Source organism: Entelurus aequoreus, linkage group LG25 (assembly GCF_033978785.1).
Source record: "Entelurus aequoreus isolate RoL-2023_Sb linkage group LG25, RoL_Eaeq_v1.1, whole genome shotgun sequence".
NCBI lineage: Eukaryota > Metazoa > Chordata > Actinopteri > Syngnathiformes > Syngnathidae > Entelurus > Entelurus aequoreus.
Genome location: NC_084755.1, coordinates 2,339,697 through 2,364,721, shown reverse-complemented (window position 1 = coordinate 2,364,721; position 25,025 = coordinate 2,339,697). Strand labels below are relative to the sequence as shown.

Genomic DNA, 25,025 nt, shown 5'->3' with positions numbered 1-25,025 from the left:
GCGTGCTCGACTCTCATTTTCAAGAGGATATAGTATCCGAGGTGGTTTAAAATACAAATCCGTGATCCACAATAGAAAAAGGAGAGTGTGGAATCCAATGAGCCAGCTTGTACCTAAGTTACGGTCAGAGCGAAAAAAGATACGTCCATCACTGCCTCTCAAGTCCTTCACTGTAACGTTCCTCATCTACGAATCTTTCATCCTCGCTCAAATTAACGGGGTAATCGTCGCTTTGTCGCTCCGAATCTCTCTCGCTCCATTGTAAACAAAGGAAAATTGTGAGGAATACTAGCTCCTGTGACGTCACGCTACTTCCGGTACAGGCAAGGCTTTTTTTTTTATCAGCGAGCAAAAGTTGCGAACTTTATCGTCGATTTTCTCTACTAGCAAAAATATGGCAATATCGCGAAATGATCAAGTATGACACATAGAATGGATCTGCTATTCCCGTTTAAATAAAAATAGGCCTTTAACTATTTCATTACAGGAAATGGTATTATTGCCAAAGGATCGTCTCGCAGCAACGTCAGTCAACCTTGCAAGTCCATTACAGTTTCATTCAATCCGTCAAAACTAAAAAAATACAACTAATATAAGTATGTAAGAAAGCCTCCACACGTATCAATTGACGCTTCCCTTGCAGCATAGTCGTCCTCTTCCCGAGACAAAAGAAAAGGTGAGATCGAGAGATGAAAGGCACAACAACAACAAACAAAAAAAAAACCCCAGCAGAAATCAACAGAGCTAAAAGCAGGCATATTTATCCCGCTGCGTTAAATTGGCAGTGACGAGGAAAGATTCAAAGGATGAGGGGGAAAAAAATAATAACGCCCACACGCACGCTTGCACAGTCGCTACAAAAACAAATTAACATCTAAAATGCTCTGGCTCGTCTCAGCCTGCTCTCTTCAAACCGTCATCGGGTCTCTAATGGGGGGCCGAGTTCAAAGCCCCACTAGACTCTCGCCCGCCGCTTTGCAAAGATGGAGGGACAACACTTTGGTCCCAGGCGCCCTCCTGATGTTTGTTTATCCTTTACATCGCTCTCTCCGTCATTGACCCCGCCTCTTTTTATTCCAGTCCATCCTTTTTTCTTAACCTCATCGAGCATTAAGTCCTTCTTTGTGACTCCTCTCATCAGCCATCTTTGTTTCTTCATCACACTCTTCCAGATGTGACGTAGATCAATGAGCAGGTTTACTTCTGAGAGAGTCCCGCCTGACCTTGGATCAGAGTCAGGCCTTCGACAGTGGAGCTCTGGAAAGACGACCGCTGTTGAGAGGCAGATGGCTGAAATATTGCTGCGGATATTCTTTTTTTCTTGCTACTGTGGTGGATTGTCCAGAGCAGGGGTCACCAACGTGGTGCCCGCGGGCACCAGGTAGCCCGTAAGGACCAGATGAGTAGCCCGCTGGCCTGTTCTAAAAATAGCTCAAATAGCAGCACTTACCAGTGAGCTGCCTCTATTTTTTAAATTTTATTTATTTACTAGCAAGCTGGTCTCGCTTTGCCCGACATTTTTAATTCTAAGAGAGACAAAACTCAAATAGAATTTGAAAATCCAAGAAAATATTTTAAAGACTTGGTCTTCACTTGTTTAAATAAATTCATTATTTTTTTTACTTTGCTTCTTATAACTTTCAGAAAGACAATTTTAGAGAAAAAATACAACCTTAAAATGATTTTAGGATTTTTAAACACATATACCTTTTTACCTTTTAAATTCCTTCCTCTTCTTTCCTAACAATTTAAATCAATGTTCAAGTAAATTTATTTTTTTTATTGTAAAGAATAATAAATACATTTTAATTTAATTCTTCATTTTAGCTTCTGTTTTTTCGACGAAGAATATTTGTGAAATATTTCTTCAAACTTATTATGTTTAAAATTTAAAAAAAATATTCTGGCAAATCTAGAAATTCTGTAGAATCAAATTTAAATCTTGTTTCAAAGTCTTTTGAATTTCTTTTAAAATTTTTGTTCTGGAAAATCTAGAAGAAATAATGATTTGTCTTTGTTAGAAATATAGCTTGGTCCAATTTGTTATATATTCTAACAAAGTGTAGATTGGATTTTAACCTATTTAAAACATGTCATCCAAATTCTAAAATTAATCTTAATCAGGAAAAATGACTAATGATGTTCCATAAATTCTTTTTTTAATTTTTTCAAAAAGATTCTAATTAGCTAGTTTTTCTCTTCTTTTTTTCGGTTGAATTTTGAATTTTAAAGAGTCGAAATTGAAGATAAACTATGTTTCAAAATTGAATTGTCATTTTTTTCGTGTTTTCTCCTCTTTTAAACCGTTCAATTAAGTGTAAATATCATTAATTATTAATAATAACATAGAGTTAAAGGTAAATTGAGCAAATTGGCTATTTCTGGCAATTTATTTAAGTGTGTATCAAACTGGTAGCCCTTCGCATTAATCACTACCCAAGAAGTAGCTCTTGCTTTCAAAAAGGTTGGTGACCCCTGGTCCAGAGCTTAAACAGCAACAAAAGTGAATTTAGTACAAAAAGTTTATTTACCCATTATCAAGTCAGATTGAGCTGTCCATGCAGACACACAAACGTCCTCCGGAGGACTCCCAAAAGCAATCTCCTGCCAGTTTTATCTGTCTCTTGTGCGTCATTGTTTTTCCTCGTGCGTCATGTTTGTTTTTGCAACATCCTTGGATTCCTTAATCATACTTAAACAATCAAAACATTCTGTAGACAGGTTGGCACAACTTAATATTCACTTTTGTCCCACACCGGGGGACACAGAATAGAAGGGAAATTAAATGAGCATACATTCTTGACAGACGTGAAATATAGGTCAAAGGTCAGAAATTCTACTACACTACTGGCACGTTTCCACTGGTACACTGCAAAAAGTCAGTGTTTAAAAACAACAACAAAAATACAAAAATTTGGGGTATTTTACTTGAACTAAGCAAAATTATCTGCCAATAGAACAAGAACATTTGGCTGGTCAAGACTTTCCAAAACAAGTCAAATTAAAGCCGCAAGCAGCGATGGACGGGACCGACTTTGAGGGCTCATAAAATCCAAACCGTAGCAGTAATTAAAACTCTTTCATCAACTTTTAATCAGAAGGGTTCAATCTCTCTCCTGTGCTAATTTGAAGCCGACACGACAAACGCGCTCAGGAGATAATGTTTAAAAAAAGGTGACTGTTTTTACAAAACTTTTGTTTTTAAGGGGGAATTGCAAACTTCCTGTTGATTTTTGCTGAGGGTTGTCAGTGTATGAAATATAGGTCTAAGTGAGACCTACATAGAGGTTTTTGTTTCATGTCTCTACGACATTCCTACTGGGAGTTACAGGCGGTTTTGTCTATGTTTTCTTCCTAGGGGGCGCTAGAGCGCAATTTTGAGTTTTGGGGTTTGGTTTTTTGATTAGGTCGCAATTTTCGCCAGTCCTGATGTGTGTGTCCAATTTGGTGAAGCATGTTAAGGGGGTCAAATTACAGCTCAAAGAGGAGGTATAATAATAAAATGCTAGAAATTCAATAGGGTCCTCTGTCCCAAAGGGACTCAGTGCCTAATTAGCTAACCTCAATGAACCCAAAAATACCTTAAAATAAGTATATTCTCACTAATAACAACTGTACTACTACCGTAATTTCCGGACTATAAGCCGCTACTTTTTCCCCTCGTTCTGGTCCCTGCGGCTTATACAAGGGTGCGGCTTATATACGGCCTGTTCTTCTCCGACACCGACGAAGAGGATTTCGGTGGTTTTAGTACGCAGGAGGAAGACGATGACACAATGATTAAAGACTGACTTTTCATATACCGGTAGGCTGGTTATTTTGATAACGTACAGGTGAGCACTTTGTATTACTTTGCACCGTTGTATTATTTGTACTCTGCACGAATGCTGTTCGCCATGTCAAAGATGTGAAAGTTTGATTGAATGATTGAAAGATTTATTGTTAATAAATGGGACGCTTTGCGTTCCCAAACAGTCATCTCTGTCCCGACAATCCCCTCCGTGGTAGCAGGAACCCCTATATACTACGCTAATTACACATCAAAACCCTGCGGCTTATAGTCGGGTGCGGCTTATATATGGAGCAATCTGTATGTTCCCCTAAATTTAGCTGGTGCGGCTTATAGTCAGGTGCGGCTTATAGTCCGGAAATTACGGTATATGAGTACGTGTTTTCTATTGTTTCATTGAAAATAAAACAGCAAAGTCCATTTGGCTGTCATCTGTTTTAATTATGAGACACAATTGTGTCAAAGTCAGGATTTTTGTTTTTCATGCTTGAAATAAGAAATGATGACTTTAAAAAAGTAGTTTTATACTTGTGAGTGTTGATGACACAGCTTTGCAACACTTGATATTCTAGTTTCAAGCATGTTTTACTCAATATAGGTCATAACATCTCAGCAACAAGCTGTAATATCTTACTGACATCATTTAGGACCAAAACACTTAAAACAAGTAAAACACTCTTAACATAAAATCTTATCTTTGGCCGCGCAAGTCCCGGGATGCCCAAAATGTCCAAAACGCACCCAGCAAAGTCCCACGGGAAGTGGGGGAGAAAAGTGAGAAAAGTCGTCAAAAGTCCCCAAAAATGTTCAAAATACCTACCCAGGTTCCAGTCCCACAAGTCCCGGCGCCGGCCGGGATGCCCAAAATGTCCAAGACGCGCCCAGCAAAGTCCCACGGGAAGGCGGGGAGAAAAGTGAGAAAAGTCGGTAAAATGTTGAAAAATCACACCCGGGTTCGAGTGCCACAAGTCTTAAGACTCCATGTGGGACTCCAACCTGGGTAGGTATTTTGAACATTTTTGGGGACTTTTGACATCTTTTCTCACTTTTCTCCCCCACTTCCCGTGGGACTTTGCTGGGTGCGTTTTGGACATTTTTTGCATTCCGGGACTTGCACGGCCGGCGGCGGGACTCGTGGGACTAAAACCTGGGGAGGTATTTTGGACAAAATTGGGACTTTTGACCATTTTGGCCACCTTTTCCCCTCTTCTTCCCCACCTTCCTGTGCACCATTGCTGGGTGTGTTTTGGACATTTGGACAAAAATAGTTTCAAGCATGTTTTACTCAATATAGGTCATAACATCTCAGCAACAAGCTGTAATATCTTACTGACATCATTTAGGACCAAAACACTTAAAACAAGTAAAACACTCTTAACATAAAATCTTATGTTTGGCCGCGCAAGTCTCGGGATGCCCAAAATGTCCAAAACGCACCCAGCAAAGTCCCACGGGAAGTGGGGGAGAAAAGTGAGAAAAGTCGTCAAAAGTCCCCAAAAATGTTCAAAATACCTACCCAGGTTGGAGTCCCACAAGTCCCGCCCCCGGCCGGGATGCCCAAAATGTCCAAGACGCGCCCAGCAAAGTCCCACGGGAAGGCGGGAAGAAAAGTGAGAAAAGTCGGTAAAATGTTGAAAAATCACACCCGGGTTCGAGTGCCACAAGTCTTAAGACTCCATGTGAGACTCCAACCTGGGTAGGTATTTTGAACATTTTTGGGGACTTTTGACATCTTTTCTCACTTTTCTCCCCCACTTCCCGTGGGACTTTGCTGGGTGCATTTTGGACATTTTTTACATCTTGTGCGGCCGGCGGCGGGACTCGTGGGACTAAAACCCGGGGAGGTATTTTGGACACAATTGGGACTTTTGACCATTTTGGCCACCTTTTCCCCTCTTCTTCCCCGCCTTCCTCTGCACCATTGCAGGGTGTGTTTTGGACATTTGGACAAAAATAGTTTCAAGCATGTTTTACTCAATATAGGTCATAACATCTCAGCAACAAGCTGTAATATCTTACTGACATCATTTAGGACCAAAACACTTAAAACAAGTAAAACACTCGAACATAAAATCTTATGTTTGGCCGCGCAAGTCCCGGGATGCCCAAAATGTCCAAAACACACCCAGCAAAGTCCCACGGGAAGTGGGGGAGAAAAGTGAGAAAAGTCGTCAAAAGTCCCCAAAAATGTTCAAAATACCTACCCAGGTTGGAGTCCCACAAGTCCCGCCCCCGGCCGGGATGCCCAAAATGTCCAAGACGCACCCAGCAAAGTCCTACGGGAAGGTGGGGAGAAAAGTGAGAAAAGTCGGTAAAATGTTGAAAAAAATCACACCCGGGTTCGAGTGCCACAAGTCTTAAGACTCCATGTGGGACTCCAACCTGGGTAGGTATTTTGAACATTTTTGGGGACTTTTGACGTCTTTTCTCACTTTTCTCCCCCACTTCCCGTGGGACTTTGCTGGGTGCGTTTTGGACATTTTTTACATCCCGGGACTTGTGCGGCCGGCGGCGGGACTCGTGGGACTAAAACCCGGGGAGGTATTTTGGACACAATTGGGACTTTTGACCATTTTGGCCACCTTTCCCCCTCTTCTTCCCCGCCTTCCTGTGCACCATTGCAGGGTGTGTTTTGGACATTTGGACAAAAATAGTTTCAAGCATGTTTTACTCAATATAGGTCATAACATCTCAGCAACAAGCTGTAATATCTTACTGACATCATTTAGGACCAAAACACTTAAAACAAGTAAAACACTCTAACATAAAATCTTATGTTTGGCCGCGCAAGTCCCGGGATGGCCAAAATGTCCATAACACACCCAGCCGAGTCCCACGGGGAGGGGGTGGGGGGATAAAAGTTAGAAAAGTCGGCAAAAGTCCCAAAAATGTTCAAAATACTTACCCAGGTTCCAGTCCCACAAGTCCCGCCCCCGGCCGGGATGCCCAAAATGTCCAAGACGCGCTGGGCAAAGTCCCACGGGAAGGCGGGGAGAAAAGTGAGAAAAGTCGGTAAAATGTTGAAAAATCACACCCGGGTTCGAGTGCCACAAGTCTTAAGACTCCATGTGGGACTCCAACCTGGGTAGGTGTTTTGAACATTTTTGGGGACTTTTGACATCTTTTCTCACTTTTCTCCCCCACTTCCCGTGGGACTTTGCTGGGTGCGTTTTGGACATTTTTTACATCCCGGGACTTGTGCGGCCGGCGGCGGGACTCGTGGGACTAAAACCCGGGGAGGTATTTTGGACAAAATTGAGACTTTTGACCATTTTGGCCACCTTTTCCCCTCTTCTTCCCCGCCTTCCTGTGCACCATTGCTGGCTGTGTTTTGGACATTTGGACAAAAATAGTTTCAAGCATGTTTTACTCAATATAGGTCATAACATCTCAGCAACAAGCTGTAATATCTTACTGACATCATTTAGGACCAAAACACTTAAAACAAGTAAAACACTAACACAAAATCTGCTTAGTGAGAAGAATGATCTTATCAGACAGAAAATAAGCAAATATCACCATTATTTGAGATATTTCATCTTACTTAGATGTCAGTTTTTGCAGTGTACTATCTGTAGTACCCATGACTCCAAGTGTGCTGAGTCCATACACTATATTGCCAAAAGTGTCCTAATCACTTGGTGTATAAAATCAAGCACTTAGGCATGGAGACTGTTTCTACAAACATTTGCGAAAGAATTGGCCGCTTTCAGTGATTTCCAGCGTGGAACAGTCATAGGATGCCACCTGTGCAACAAATACAGTCGTGAAATTTCCCCGCTCCTAAATATCCCAAAGTCAACTGTCGGCTTTATTATAAGAAAATGGAAGAGACACATTTTTGAAGTGGAATTCTTTCCCATTCTTGCTTGATGTACATCTTAAGTTGTTCAACAGTCCGGGGGTCTCCTTTGTGGTATTTTAGGCTTCATAATGCGCCACACGTTTTCAAGTCCATCTTAGATGAGCTTGGGCCCAACGCAGCCGGCGGCGTTTCTGGGTGTTGTTGATAAATAACTTTCGCTTTGCATAGTAGAGTTTTAACTTGCACTTACAGATGTAGCGACAAACTGTAGTTACTGACAGTGGTTTTCTGAAGTCTTCCTGAGCCCATGTGGTGATGTCCTTTACACACTGATGTCGCTTTTTGATGCAGTACCGCCTGAGGGATCCAAGGTCATGGGCATTCAATGTTGAGTGCAGTGATTTCTCCAGATTCTCTGAACCTTTTGATGATATTACGAGCGTAGATGGTGAAATCACTAAATTCCTTGCAATAGCTGGTTGAGAAATGTTGAGAACAGTCCGGGGGTCTCTGTTGCGGTATTTTAGACTTCATATTGCGCCAGGGGAGACAGGTCCGGACTATTTGGTAATCCGGTGCGATCGAAAATAGACCATTCATCGGCAATGCGCCTTAACGCTTCCGTCAGTCTACCCCAGGGCAGCTGTGGCTACGAAAGTAGCTTACCACCACCAGGTGTTGTGAATGAATGATGGGTTTTTAACATGTAAAGCGACTTTGGGTACTTAGAAAAGCGCTATATAAATCTCAGGTATTATTATTATTATTATTATGATCCGGTGCGCCCTATAGTCCGGAAAATACGGTAGTTATTTTAGAGGTGGGTCACTATAGACGGGAAACTTACATATATTTTGTCTGAGGGCAGGCTTTGAAAACCCCTAGTTTAATAATAATAATAATAATAATAGATTTTATTTGTAAAAATCACTTTACATTTGTCATGACTTGGTCCTTGGGATCTGTTTTTCCAGAAGGCAACGGAAAGTTGGCGCGGGCAAGACGTGAATGTGAGTACATGTTTAATATTTGAACTCAAAAAGCTCAAACGGGTATAAACAAAAGGCGCTCACAGCGGAGGTAAAAAACTTGACCATGAAAACAAAAGGCGCGCACAAAAGGCGGAGAACTATGAACATGAAACAAAAACTTACTCTGCATGGGACTGTGAACATGGCATGAAGCAAAGTGACGATAACACGTGCGGAGCATAAATGTGACGTCGCCAGGCTGACCAACAGAAAATGAAAAGCTTAAATAACAAAGACATGTATTGCTCCATTTTTAGTGTAATAATGCTCATTGTCATTTCTGTATTATTTTTTATTTTCTCGTTAACTGCTTATTTGTTATTACTTTTACCATCATATTTGTACATGTTGTATTTGCTGATGTTGCTCTATTGTTGTTGTTGTTGTTGTCTCTCTGTCTAATCCCCCTCTTGTCCCCACAATTCTCCCCTCTGTCTTCCTTTTTTGCTCTTTCTATCCCCTCCTGCTCCGGCCCGGCTGCACCAAATGATAATATAAATACATTTAATAAAGTCAAATACAAATAAGGCAACAAGAGAAGTATCCTACACTTCTCTTTTGTAAAGTAAATCTGAACAGCCGATATGGGCATCTACATCTGCTATATGATTTGCCTGAGAAGCTGGACAGGACAAAAAAATAAATAAAAATAAAAATAACACAGACATGATTAACAACAGGTGCGTGACTCAAAATGTGAAACAGGTGCGTGACATGACAGGTGAAAACTAATGGGTTGCTATTAGGGATGTCCGATAATGGCTTTTTGCCGATATCCGATATGCCGATATTGTCGAACTCTTTAATTACCGATACCGATATCAACCGATATATGCAGTTGTGGAATTAACACATTATTATGCCTAATTTGGACAACCAGGTATGGTGAAGATAAGGTACTTTTTAAAAAAATTAATCAAATAAAATAAGATAAATAAATTAAAAACATTTTCTTGAATAAAAAACAATATAAAAACAGTTACATAGAAACTAGTAATTAATGAAAATTTGTAAAATTAACTGTTAAAGGTTAGTACTATTAGTGGAGCAGCAGCACGCACAATCATGTGTGCTTACGGACTGTATCCCTTGCAGACTGTATTGATATATATTGATATATAATGTAGGAAGCAGAATATTAATAACAGAAAGAAACAACCCTTTTGTGTGAATGAGTGTAAATGGAGGAGGGAGGTTTTTTGGGTTGGTGCACTAATTGTAAGTGTATCTTGTGTTTTTTATGTGGATTTAATTAAAAAAAAACAAAAAAAAAAACAAAAAAACGATACTGATAATAAAAAAAACGATACCGATAATTTCCGATATTACATTTTAACGCATTTATCGGCCGATAATATCGGCAGACCGATATTATCGGACATCTCTAGTTGCTATGGAAACAAAACAAGGGAGTGAACAACCAGGAACTTAGAAAGTGTCCAAAAAACAAACAGCACATGGCCAAACAAAAACATGATCAACACAGATATGACAACATTGAGTAAACAACCTCAAAGTGCTGCAGTGTATTACAAAAATTAAAATAAAAAATAAAAATATGATAAAAAATAAATTAAAATAAAAACTAGAACAGCCGTATAGCTAAAACCAGGGGCGTCACTAGCTTTTAAGGACAGGGGGGGCTTAGCCCCCAGGAGATGCACAGGATGCGAGCGAACGTAGCGCACGAGCACAAAACTTCACAAACGGCTAACAAAGACTTAAAAATGATTCATTGTTATTATTATTATGTCAGTGGGTTTATTTACAATGTGTGTTCAGTACAACAACAAACATGAGTTTGCACAGTGACATTTTGTTTACAGCATCAACAAGAAACAATGACTTGCATGATCCTTCAAGATACACTGAAACACAATGACAGTCATGGCATTAGCCTCTATGTTATTCATTCACAACATAGAGGCTAATGCTACGACTTTAGCTCACAATACAATAATTGTTTGTTCCCAAATATTTAGAAGTTGCACAGATTACATTTTGGGCACATATGTGACTAAAATGGTTGTAAATTCAAGCCCTGGAAATATTACTTAATTACTTGAATTAAAGTAATATCTGGATCGGGATCATTTGGCTAGTATATAATATATTTATATATATATTATGGCAAGCCGTTAAGGAAATCAAATATATATGGAAGTCTGAATAGAAATGAGAAACACTTATATATACTGTAAATAAGAAAGACTTAGTCTGCTGATCTGAAAAAGAGCCAAAGCTGTCAAAGAGCTGAGGGACCATCTTCAAAGTGCAATGCTGAAACAAATAATGCAAACAATAAAATGTAACTTCCAGGGCTTGAGATTAACGTAGTCCCGTCGTCCCGGGGACGGTAAAAAAAATGCACGGGACGAAATTAAATGCTCCCCGGGACAATGGCTTTTAACCATTTTTTTTCTTTTTATGTATTTATTCATTTTACATTTTATATTAAATGTCTTGGTTTTTCAACCCTCTGAAAATCCTATGAAATGTTTAACAAGCCATCCTATAATAATACAACAGCTATTAATGTAACAATACAATAATACGAAAATATTTAATGGTGTTGTTTTCATTATTTTAACAATAGGCTAATGTATATTCCTTTATATAGATTCTACAAGAAACACAAAACTTAAAAACTAAATTATTTACAATTGCAGACACAAGGTTCTTGTTCTGCAGTGCTGTGTGCTAATGTGCTTCGTACACCTGCAGGACCGCAAGCAAGGTCGCAGAGAAAATGCGGACTGGATTTTGAGTGACGTGGGCATTTTCTATATGAACAAGTGGAATGGATTGGATACCGACACACTAAAAGGGCACTCTACCTTACACTATGAAGTGAGGGGAAACTGAGTGAATAATGACAGGTTATATGATTATTTATTTAAACTCATATTCGGGCCACTTTATAATGAATATGTCGGCATGTATTTGAAAAAAAATAAAAAATAAAAAAAATAAACTTTTTTTTTTTTTTTTTTTTTTTTTTAACACCAAATTATTTAGGGGGGCTTAACAACACTAATGGCTAAAACTAGTATGCATATATCTTAAAAAAAAGAAGGCTTTTTTTTTTAAAAAGAAGGGTTTTCAAGCCTTTTTTAAAAGCATCCACAGTCTGTGGTGCCCTCAGGTGGTCAGGGAGAGCGTTCCACAGACTGGGAGCGGCGGAGCAGAAAGCCCGGTCTCCCAATTGTTTGTAGTTTCATCTAATTGATGAATTAATAGGTCGTTACCTGCTCAGGATAAAAACTATTCCTTGTCTACTCTTTCCAAGACGGCACTTGCACAACGATTTAACTCCACTATCTGCTCATTAAAAGGTCTTCAAAGCCCTCCATTGATATAAAAAAAGCATCCATTTGAATGCGTAATCACCCTCCGCCGCACGGCTGCTGCGCTCAGCGTAATTTCCCCCGGATTTTTTTTTTTTTTTTGTGTCTGATAGACATCTCAAAGAGCTTAACAACAAGCTTGCTCCTGAAGAAAGGAAGCGGCGACTTTATCAAAAAAAGTCTTCGCCTCGGAAGCAGGCCGGCCGCATATATTTGTGAGGCCTTTGTTTATATATGCTGACAAAAAGGAAAAAAAGTCAGATTATATGGAAATTCATTCCACTGTCAATGCAGGGGAGATGGGAAGAGAGAAGACGATAAGCTTTGTTTGAAGATAAAAGTTCTGACATCCCAGGATGAAAGTTATGTTCTTGAAAGACACTTGGAAATTGCAGAAATTGGTTTAGTCTATCAAGTCACACCTTTCTCTGACATTTCCTCTCATGCCCTGGATTCCAGGAGATGTGCACTCTTGTACACAGCTTTACAAGAATCAAACTGCGGAGGAGGAGGGAAAAAAAATGCATCAAATACAGCCGTGGTCAAAAGTGTACATACACTTGTAAAGAACATCATGTCATGATGTCTTGAGGTTCCAATCATTTCTATTTTGTTGTGATTGGAGCACATACTTGTTGGTCACATTCATGAAGTTTGCTTCTTTTATGAATTTATTATGGGTCTACTGAAAATGTGAGTAAATGTGCTGGGTCAAAAAAATTCGTACACGGCAAAAAGTCAGTGTTCAAAAACAAGAAAAAAAATGACAAAAATGAGGGGTATTTTATTTGAACTAAGCAAAATTATCTGCCAATAGAACAAGAAAATTCGGCTTGTCAAGACTTTCCAAAACAAGTCAAATTAGCTAACCTCAATGAACCCAAAAATACTTAAAATAAGTATATTCTCACTAATAAGTGCACTTTTCTTGGTAGAAAAAAAAAAGAGACCTTTTTGCTCAATATGTTGAAAAATATTCTTAAATGACGTAAATGCTAGTGCCATTATCTTGACATAATGATATGCGCTCGGCATTACATTTACTTATACCAGGGGTGTCCAAAGTGCCATTTGCGGCCCGCACGTCATTTTTTAACGGCCCCACGGCACATTCTAATAATACGATAAAAAAAATCAAAACATAAAAAGTGGTATAAAAGAGCAAACAGGTGAAATGTAACAAGAAAATGTTACGATGTTTACTCTAATAACACAAAGCTGCCATGCAGGCTGTTTCTTTCTTTAAAAAATAATAATTAATCAAAATCAATGTTATTATGAATTATTGAATTATTCAAAGCTCCACTTACATCACATTGAATATTCCACTTTGAGATAGTTTTTTTTGGGAAAAGTTGCATATTTTGTGTTTGCCATTTAAAAAACAAAGTTTTGATTTTTTTGATTTTTTTAAAGAAGGGCCTAAAACAAACAAACAAAAAACATAAACAACAATACAAATTATAAAAGACTGATAGATCGGAAGTTGATCTTGAGACTATTGTGTTAAAAGTAAAACAAAATGTATGATTTTTTTTTTTAACTTTACTGAGCAGGACCTTTTTGGATCCCCAATCATTTTAGTGGGACTTTTTTTTTTTTGAGTGTCATTGCTCAAAAAATAATAATTAAAATCAATGTTGTTATGAGTTATTGACCTGTTTAAGGCTCCAATTATTATATCATCCAAAATATTCCACTTAAAATTTTTATTGGGTGAAAATATTGCATACTTTGTGTTTTTTCCATAAGAAAACAGGATTTTATTTGACAAAAAGGCCATACAACTTAATTTTGACCTTGAATAATAATACTGAATAATGTGAAGTGAACTATATTTATATAGCACTTTTCTCTAGTGACTCAAAGCGCTTTACATTGTGAAACCCAATATCTAAGTTACATTTTTAAACCGGTGTGGGTGGCACTGGGAACAGGTGGGTAAAGTGTCGTGCCCAAGGATGGGGCAGAAGCGGGGATCGAACCTGAAACCCTCAAGTTGCTGGCACAGCCACTCTACCAAACAAGGTATACCGTCCCAATGATGACACATGATAATGACACATTTTTTATATTTATTTGATCAAGCCTAAGTGGAGGCCTCAATGTGTATTTTTTTAAACAAAAATTGTATTGGTTTTTAAAATAAAAAATATCAAAATGGCCCCCGCTTGCTTTGATTTTTCAGTGTGTGGCCCTCAGTGGAAAAAGTTTGGACACCCCTGGCTTATACTAAAAACTAATTTATTGTTCTTAATGGGAAGGCAACAAGGCAAGCGTTTGTTACTCTCGGGGTCTCCTAGCAAATCATATTGTCTAAAAATGCATTTTTCCATGGATAACATGACATCATCGCGCCAAGTGCGGGCTCTTTCAGTCAATTAGTGTGCATATATACAGCCCGGCCCACGGCCAAATTTTTTTAATTGTAATTTTGAGGAATTTACCTGAATGTGCATGAACTATTTCTGTTCAAAATAGTTAGAAATGTCACATGTTTAAATATTAACTGTCAGTTTACTGTACTGTGCCAACTGTACTACTATATGAGTACCTATTTTCTATTGTTTCATTGAAAATAAAACAGCAAAGTCCATTTGGCTGTCATCTGTTTTAATTATGAGACACAATTGTGTCCAAGTCATGATTTTTTTTTTTTTCATGCTTGAAGTAAGAAATGATGACTTTAAAAAAGTCGTTTTATACTTGTGAGTAGAGATGTCCGATAATATCGGTCTGCCGATATTATCGGCCGATAAATGCGTTAAAATGTAATATCAGAAATTATCGGTATCGGTTTTTTGTTATCAGTATCGGTTCTTTTTTTTGTTTTTTTTTGTTTTTTTTAATTAAATCAACATAAAAAACACAAGATACACTTACAATTAGTGCACCAACCCAAAAAACCTCCCTCCCCCATTTACACTCATTCACACAAAATGGTTGTTTCTTTCTGTTATTAATATTCTGCTTCCTACATTATATATCAATATATATCAATACAGTCTGCAAGGGATACAGTCCGTAAGCACACATGATTGTGCGTGCTGCTGCTCCACTAATAATACTAACCTTTAACACTTAATTTTACAAATTTTCATTAATTACTAGTTTCTATGTAACTGTTTTTATATTGTTTGACTTTCTTTTTTATTCAAGAATTTTTTTTTAATGTATTTATCTTATTTTATTTGATTCATTTTTTAAAAAAGTACCTTATCTTCACCATACCTGGTTGTCCAAATTAGGCATAATAATGTGTTAATTCCACGACTGTATATATCGGTTGATATCGGTATCGGTTGATATCGGTATCTGTAATTAAAGAGTTGGACAATATCGGATATCGGCAAAAAGCCATTATCGGACATCCCTACTTGTGAGTGTTGATGACACAGCTTTGCAACAGTTGATATTCTAGTTCCAAGCATGTTTTACTCAATATAGGTCATAACATCTCAGCAACAAGCTGTAATATCTTACTGACATCATTTAGGACCAAAACCCTTAAAACAAGTAAAACACTCTATAACATAAAATCTGCTTAGTGAGAAGAATTATCTTATCAGACAGAAAATAAGCAAATATCACCCTTATTTGACATATTTCATCTTACTTAGATTTCACTTTTTGCAGTGTGGAGCAGACCTGGGCAATTATTTTGACTCGGGGGGCCACGTTGAAAGAAAAAAATGTGCCTCGGGACCGGTGTGTATAAAACATATAAATAAATATAAATATATGTATATGCCTGTAAAAATATGCCGTACAGAATGTGCGCTTGGGTCCCTTTTATGAGGAACACTGAAACAAAAAAAACTCACAATAATGTCTGATAAAATGCTAAAAACGTTGCCACAGATCACCTCAAAAATCGGAACGGAATTAAAAAATGTTTACATAGTCATTCACATTGACGTCCCACTGGGGTGAGTTTTTCCTTGCCCGTATGTGGGCTCTGTACCGAGGATGTCGTTGTGGCTTGTGCAGCCCTTTGAGACACTTGTGATTTAGGGCTATATAAATAAACATTGATTGATTGATTGATTGATTGATACTGAATTCTGACAGCCAGAATGTACATTACAATAAAGAAAGTGGGATTTGCAATATTATCTATGAACGATAAAACACTGAACATTAACAACATATCAACGTCGCTCCTCTTTACTATTCAGACCACCTCCTCCATCAACATCTTTTACAATCAAGCAAAACTCTACAAAAACGCAACAAACACGACAAAAGAAGACCGCAAACGGTAAAAAAAACAAACACCCACAATCTGAAATAATATCACTTTTTTGCAGAACTTTGTTGCATGTTTTAGGTTGGCTGCGCTGGAAACAAACCCCGCCTACACCGCTTAGTGACTTGTCTGTCACCTAATTACCGTAATAACTCATATGTCACCCAAAAGCACAGATTCCAACCATTTAAATACTTTCTATACTTCAAGATTTACGGTAATTTGAAATAGAGCACTGAACATCATAATGGCGTCCACAGTTTTGATCTTAAAGGTCTAAAAAAATTACTTGGAAATGTTCGGCGGGCCGGATTGAAAACCTTAACGGGCCGTTGACGGCCCACGGGCCATAATTTGCCCAGGTCTGTTCTGGAGGAAAGTTCTGTGGTCAGATTAAACTAAAATGGAGCTGTTTGGCCACAATACCCAGCAATATGTTTGGAGGAGAAAAGGTGAAGCCTTAAATCCCAGGAACACCATTCCTACCGTCAAGCATGGTGGTGGTAGTATTATGCTCTGGGCCTGTTTTGCTGCCAATGGAACTGGTGCTTTACAGAGAGTAAATGGGACAATGAAAAAGAAGGATTACCTCCAAATTCTTCAGGACAAGCTAAAATCATCAGCCTGGTGTGCAGCTTACTGCTAGGTTTGTTCTCCCGGGATGCAAACGGACTATTCCGGACAAGGCTTGCAGGTAGGAACATATTTAATCTTCTCAAAACTCAAAGTACGATAAAAAACGGAAAACAAGGCGAAGGCACAACGCGCTGATCGCACTTGGAGCTAAACTAACACTTAGCATAAACTATGACAATGAAAACTTACTAGCTGTGGCATGAACAAACAAAAACTTACGTATACAAGGCATGAAGCGAACACTTGGCATAAACTTGGAATCAGACATGAATCGAACAATGACTGGCAAAGGCAGACTTAAATAGTGTCTCTTGATTAGAGCCAGGTGAGCGTCCCGAACACCAGTGGCAGGTGAAAATCATACGCAGCCATGGCAACCAAAACAAACACGAGTGCACAAAAAACAGGAACTATGGAGTCCAAAACTAACGGAATATAACAAAAACATGATCCATGTTCCATGTTCCAACAGGACAATGACCCCAAACACACGTCAAAAGTGGTAAAGGAATGGCTAAATCAGGCTAGAATGAAGGTTTTAGAATGGCCTTCCCAAAGTCCTGACTTAAACGTGTGGACAATGCTGAAGAAACAAGTGCATGTCAGAAAACCAACAAATTTAGCTGAACTGCACCAATTTTGTCAAGAGGAGTGGTCAAAAATTCTAGCAGAAATGTCACGGCCCGGGCACATGCCAATGCGCATTCCTCAATGAGCGCACCTCGGGGACACGCCCACGGCCGCTCCTCTCCTGCAGTCAATCTGAAATCTGCGCACCTGTCGGTGATGATCTTCCCGGTCTTCTTAAGCCTGCACAACCTGCCATCGCTCGCCGGAATATAGTCTTCTGTTGGCGTACACGTCTGCCCTGGTTCCCGTGTTGGCGAGCAGTGCAGTCTCGTCACCTTTTTGTCCCCTTTGGTTCCCGGACTGCCCTTTTGGATTCTCGACCTCCCGCTCGGAAACGGATCTTGCCTCTTCTCTCCTGCCCTGGATCATCTGCCTGCCCCACGTACTTCCGTGTTCATTCGCTCTCGACATTTGGTAACACACACCTCAGCTAATCACACACATACGTAGCAACACACCACATACACTTCTGGATCTAGTTCACACTCCATTTCCTTAGTTTATATTATATTGTTTGATTATTATATATATATGGTGAATATATATATATATATAATAAGAGCTACATCGCTCCCTGGTGTCTGAGCCGTCATCTCCCTCTGTCCAAACCATAACCAGAAGCTTGTGGATGGCTACCAAAAGCGCCTTATTGCAGGTAAACTTGCCAAGGGACATGTAAGCAAATATTAACATTGCTGTATGTATACTTTTGACCCTCACATTTTCAGTAGACCCATAATAAATTCATAAAAGAAGCAAACTTCATGAATGTTTTTTGTGACCAACAAGCAGGCCTGGCCCTAACCAATCGTGCGCCCTAGGCAAGATTTTAGGTGGCGCCCCCCCACATCGGCATTGAAGTGTATATACTCACAAGAAACCGAATAGCTTTGTCTTTGACCTTTTTTTTTACTTCAAGAAAGCAAATTAACATATTATATGAGAATGTTATGTTATGATTATCTTTAACCGAATCCCAGCAGTGCTCAAATAAAAAAACAGCATTCCCTCTCATGTGATATTGCTTAATTAACATTAATGGTGTGCACTTTAACAACTAGGCTTACAACTATACCTAATATGTAAAGGGGTGGAAAAGTGACTATTACCTGCAGGGCAAACATTAGCTAACCAGAAGGCAATAACAATGTAAACAAAAAACACCTGCTTAAAAGATCTAATACAAATGTCCCTGAGGAATGTAAGGTGGGAGTACTACTAATTACCTAACGTTACATTATTATTTTCCATAACAATTTAGCCCCCTCCACAATATTAACCCGACGTTAAAACAGAACTAGCTATTTATTGATTAGCAATTGCCGAATCATGTAACATTAGCTTAATGCTAAAAAAGCCAGGTTACTATCACATTCTGTAACAGACAAATAATTTCATGTAGGCTAACGTTACCTACCTGCTACCTCTGTCTTTTTCTCGTTTCTCCTCCTCTTTTTTCTTCCCTGGGCACCTGACAGTTTTGGCCGTTTTGACATCTTGTGTTGACTTTTTTATGTGGTGATGTCCAAAAAGAGTCATGATACGGGAAGGGTGGGGGCGCACCGTGCGGGGGGATGGGGGGGGGGTGTATTAAATAGGCTTTACTTTGCATTTTAATTAGCGTGGGATTATTTTTTTGTATTTAGAAATAATAGTACCAACTTTTTCTTTTTTTTTTCTCCAACATTTGTGGCACTGGCGTGGCGCCCCCTGATGGACGGCGCTCTTAGCATTTGCCTATACGGCCTATGCCACGGGCCGGCCCTGCCAACAAGTATGTGCTCCAATCACTACATCGCAAAAAAATAAGAGTTGTAGAAATGATTGTAAACTCAAGACAGCCATGACATGATGTTCTTTACATGTGTACATAAACTTTTGACCACGACTGTAAGTACGCCAGATCTTTACATCTGGAATTCCTCTTAGGAAGGAAATGTTTGGAATGGAGTTCATAAACATTATCCACCCAAATAAAATAAAATGTTACGTGCCAAGTCCCTCTCTCCACTTTTATTGAGAGTATTTAGACCAGTGTTTTTCAACCACTGTGCCGCGGCACACAGGTGTGCCGTGAGATACAGTCTGGTGTGCCGTGGGAGATTATGTCATTTCACCTAATTGGGTTAAAAATTGGTACATTTTAAGTCTACTTTATACTTCTTTTTGTGCCCTTGGATCCTTTCCATCCTTATCCTTTCCATCCTTTGTAACTGAGCTACTGTGTGGAAAAATTTCCCTTGTGGATCATTAAAGTTTGTCTAAATCTAAAAATCTTTTTTGCAAACCAGTAATTATAATCCGCAAATAATGTGCCGTTGTTGAGTGTCGGTGCTGTCTAGAGCTCGGCAGACTAACCGTGTTATACTCTTCCATATCAGTAGGTGGCAGCAGGTAGCTAATTGCTCTGTGGATGTCGGGAACAGGGCCGGCCCGTGGCATAGGCCGTATAGGCAAATGCTAAGGGCGCCGTCCATCAGGGGGCGCCACCCCAGTGCCACAAATGTTGGAGGAAAAAAACAAAAAAAACCCAACTATTATTTCTAAATACATAAAATAATCCCACGTTAATTAAAATGCAAAGTAAAGCCTATTTAATAGAAATATTATTTGTTACAACATTACGCCCCCTCCCTTCCCGTATCATGACTCTTTTTGGACGTCACCACATAAAAAAATCAACACAAGATGCCAAAACGGCCAAAACTGTCAGGTGCCCAGGGAAGAAAAAAGAGAAAAGAAGAGGAGAAACGAGAAAAAGACAGAGGTAGCAGGTAGGTAACGTTAGCCTACATGAAATTATTTGTCTGTTACAGAATGTGATAGTAACCTGGCTTTTTAGCATTAAGCTAATGTTACATGATTCGGCAATTGCTAATCAATAAATAGCTAGTTCTGTTTTAACGTCGGGTTAATATTGTGGAGGGGGCTAAATTGTTATGGAAAATAATAATGTAACGTTAGGTAATTACAGTACTCCCTGGTGTACAGTAATTTGTAAGTCATTCTAGTTAATGCAACATTAAAATGCACAAATAGAGAACTCTGTAGGATCCCCTTTTTTGTAATATAGTTGTTAAAGTCATACTGGTTTGATATCTTGTTTTGTGCAGTGCCTTATTTATACTGTATTTTTAATTTATTTTATGAAACTTGTTGACACGTTTTATTTTGTGTTTATATATGTAAAAAATATTGTATTTCATATATTCATTTTTTATTTTTTGTATTCATTTATTTATCCATATTTTTTTTTATCTTGTTAACTATTCTGATTGTTAATTTGCTTTCTTTAAGTAAAAAAAAAAGGTCAAAGACAAAGCTATTCGGTTTCTTGTGAGTATATACACTTCACTGCCAATGTGGGGGGGCGCCACCTAAAATCTTGCCTAGGGCGCCAGATTGGTTAGGGCCGGGCCTGGTCGGGAACATAGTTTGTCGTGATCACAATATGCAACCGACAGCGGGAGGCAGTGTGCAGGTAAAAAGGTATCTAACGCTTAAATCAAAAATAAACAAAAGGTGAATGCCCCTAAGAAAAGGCATTGAAGCTTAGGGAAGGCTATAGAACGAAACTAAAACTGAACTGGCTACAAAGTAAACAAAGACAGAATGCTGGACGACAGCAAAGACTTACTGCGTGTGGAGCAGAGACGTACATGACAGGACAATCAACAATATCCGCACAACTAAAACGGTCTTAATTGCGAAAACAAAGCAGGTGCGGGGAATAGCACTCAAAGGAAAGCATGAAGCTGCTACGGGGAAACACCAACAAAACAGGAAGGGTTCACCAAAATAACAGCGCAAGGCAGGAACTTAAGCGCTACACACTGGGAAACAACAACAAACTCAAAATAAGGCACGACAACCTGATGGAGTTTCATTTTTTTAACCTTGTCTGCTGGTGGTGTGCCTCCGTATTTTTTTATTTTAAAAATGTGCCTTGGCTCAAATAAGGTTGAAAAACACTGATTTAGACGATATCTAATTAATTGTCATTAGAATAGCCAGGCGACTCGTTCAAGAGGTGCTTGGGGGTCTGCTGCAACTTATTTGTTGGAGTAATCCTGTTTAAGACGTACCTAGAAGTGTGGTGAGCTATGGTGGCAGACTTGTCACCAAGACTATTGACTCCAGGCTAAACCCTTCCTGATGCCGCTTTTTTTTTTTTTTTAAGACGCAGATGGAGACTGGGGGCTCTTGACCTTTGACCTGCGTCACTAAATCACATCAGTCGTTGGCTTGAAGGAGGCCGCGGGCTTTCACCAAGCAGATGGGCAGCTGTGCACATGGTCTGAGGTACACACACACACGCACACACACACACACACACACATTCTTGTATTTCTTACCTTCTTGAGAACTGAGAAAAATGCCTACCTCTTTAGGACCACCCTTTCTAGATATATAAAATGTGTATTTACAATTTACTATTGTAATAAAAGTCGTCATTTTACTCAAAGCAAGTCCAAATTTTACAAGAAAAACTGAACATTTGTGGAATATTATGATTAAAGTTGGAATTTTACTCTAACAGTCGTAATTTTACAAGAAAAGGTTAAAATTTTGACAATTTGATGAAAAGAGTCATGATTTTACTCGACACTATTGTATAATTTATATATAATATTTGTATAATTGTACAATATATTGTGATAACTGTCAACATTTTATATAGCAAATAGATAGATAGATAGATAGATAGATAGATAGATAGATAGATAGATAGATAGATAGATAGATAGATAGATAGATAGATAGATAGATAGATAGATAGATAGATAGATGGATAGTACTTTATTGATTCCTTCAGGAGAGTTCCCTCAGGAAAATTTAAATAAAATGTCACTATTTGCATTAAAAAGTAATAATTTTACATAAAAAAAAGTTATAATTTTATGAGAAAATATTGCAATATAACAGAAACAGAAAAAACATGACAAATTGTTCCCAATTTTATAGGAAACATTTTGAGAAAAAGGCGAGCTTTTAGTAAAAAAATAAATTTAAAAAAAAATTATTTTTTGTTTGTAATTGTAAAGAAAAGGTAAAAATGTTGGCAATTTTATGAAAAGGTAGTAACGTGCTACATTTACTCCGTTACATCTACTTGAGTAACTTTTGGGATCAATTGTACTTCTAAGAGTAGTTTTAATGCAACATACTTTTACTCGAGTATATTTATAGAGAAGAAACGCTACTTTTACTCCGCTCTATTTATCTACATTCAGCTCGCTACTCGCTACTGATTTTTATCCATCTGTTAATGCACGCTTTCTTTGTTTTGGTTTGTCAGACAGACCTTCAAAGTAGGATCTATCGCATGCCTGCGTTTCACCAATCAAATGCAGTCACTGGTGAGGTTTGACTCCGTTTCACCAATCAAATGCAGTCACTGGTGACGTTTGACTCCGTTTCACCAATCAAATGCAGTCACTGGTGACGTTTGACTCCGTTTCACCAATCAAATGCAGTCACTTGTGACGTTTGACTCCGTTTCACCAATCAAATGCAGTCACTGGTGACGTTTGACTCCGTTTCACCAATCAAATGCAGTCACTGGTGAGGTTTGACTCCGTTTCACCAATCAAATGCAGTCACTGGTGACGTTTGACTCCGTTTCACCAATCAAATACAGTCACTGGTGACGTTTGACTCCGTTTCACCAATCAAATACAGTCACTGGTGACGTTTGACTCCGTTTCACCAATCAAATGCAGTCACTTGTGACGTTTGACTCCGTTTCACCAATCAAATGCAGTCACTTGTGACGTTTGACTCCGTTTCACCAATCAAATGCAGTCACTTGTGACGTTTGACTCCATTTCACCAATCAAATGCAGTCACTGGTGACGTTTGACTCCGTTTCACCAATCAAATGCAGTCACTGGTGACGTTTGACTCGGTTTCACCAATCAAATACAGTCACTGGTGACGTTTGACTCCGTTTCACCAATCAAATGCAGTCACTGGTGACGTTTGACTCCGTGTCACCAATCAAATGCAGTCACTGGTGACGTTTGACTCCGTTTCACCAATCAAATGCAGTCACTGGTGACGTTTGACTCAGTTTCACCAATCAAATGCAGTCACTGGTGACGTTTGACTCCGTTTCACCAATCAAATGCAGTCACTGGTGACGTTTGACTCCGTTTCACCAATCAAATACAGTCACTGGTGACGTTTGACTCCGTTTCACCAATCAAATGCAGTCACTGGTGACGTTTGACTCCGTTTCACCAATCAAATACAGTCACCGGTGACATTTGACTCCATTTCACCAATCAAATACAGTCACTGGTGACCTTTGACTACGTTTCACCAATCAAACAGAGCGACCAACAAGACAACAAGCTTAAGCTTACATGAACTCAACATCAAATTTGAGGAAGCACATGGCGGTAAGTAACGCTAGTAGATATTTTGGCTTTCACCGTAGGCTGATGTTAGCTTCCCTGCTATGAATCACTGTCAAATGTACATCGTGTGGGGACATTTATTAACGCACTGCAGCCTCATAGACACGCACACACACACGCACACACACACACACACACACACACACACACACACACACACACACACACACACACACACACACACACACACACACACACACACACACACACACACACACATGCATACAAACACCAATCAAAAGTGCAGTGTGTTCTCAGGTGCAGCCCACACCTATCAGTTTTTGGTTTGCGTAAAGACTAACTTGTTATTTTCCTTTGTAATGTCTGCCTACTGAGCCTATGGTGCTGTTAAGTTATTGTGGCTCAATTTGCCTTAATTTTTTTTATGTTAATGTATTATTATTTAATATATATTATTGTTTTAGTTGCTTAAGAGATATTCCTGGCTCTGAATTTACTCATTGCTATTTTTATGTTTTTGTGCATTATTTGTTGCCGTCATCATTAAACAAACAGGTTACTCATCAGTTACTCGGTAGTTTTTTCACAACATACTTTTTACTTTTACTCAAGTAAATATTTGGGTGACTACTCTTTACTTTTACTTGAGTAATACATCTCTAAAGTAACAGTACTCTTACTTGAGTACAATTTCTGGCTACTCTACCCACCTCTGCTACCCGTATACCGTTCAACCCTCGTTGGAAATACAACTTTCTGCAATGTGCAATTGTGCCATCTACGGGACTGGAATAGAACAAAGATAGATGCCCATGAGGATTTTTTTTTAAACCAATGCCATCAATAAAGTTCTTAGGATCCATTTTTGGCCCTGCTTTTGTCCTAAAACATGTTCCTGAAAGGTCCAGCACGGTAAAAGTGTGTGTGGTTTTGCTTTGGACAATGGGTCTTTATTGTGGTAAGCTTCACATTTATGATCCATGTCACATGACTGTGGTCTGGCATCCTGGTGGAAAGGGGAGAAAAGAACCATCCCCGAAAACAATCATGCCACCTGGCAAACGTGCCCCCTTATGTCCCGCTATGCAAAAAAAAAAAAAAAAAGTTCTACAAAAGCTTCCTGGGCCTCCTGGGAAAGTTCCGGGAGGTGGAGA

At 38.9% G+C, this 25,025-nt stretch overlaps 1 long non-coding RNA gene across 2 annotated transcripts in view; it reads right to left on the bottom strand.

Moving 5' to 3' along the window:
• LOC133642395 (uncharacterized) overlaps positions 1-25,025 on the bottom strand; it is a 119,366-nt gene that overhangs the window by 7,508 nt on the left and 86,833 nt on the right. Inside the window, exon 3 of one of the 2 annotated variants that reach the window (XR_009824507.1) lies at positions 11,653-12,471. The exons of the other annotated variant lie outside the window; for it this stretch is intronic. This is a non-coding gene — a long non-coding RNA (uncharacterized LOC133642395). Of the gene's footprint in view, positions 1-11,652; positions 12,472-25,025 lie in introns of those variants that run through there. 2 annotated transcript variants of the gene reach the window in all.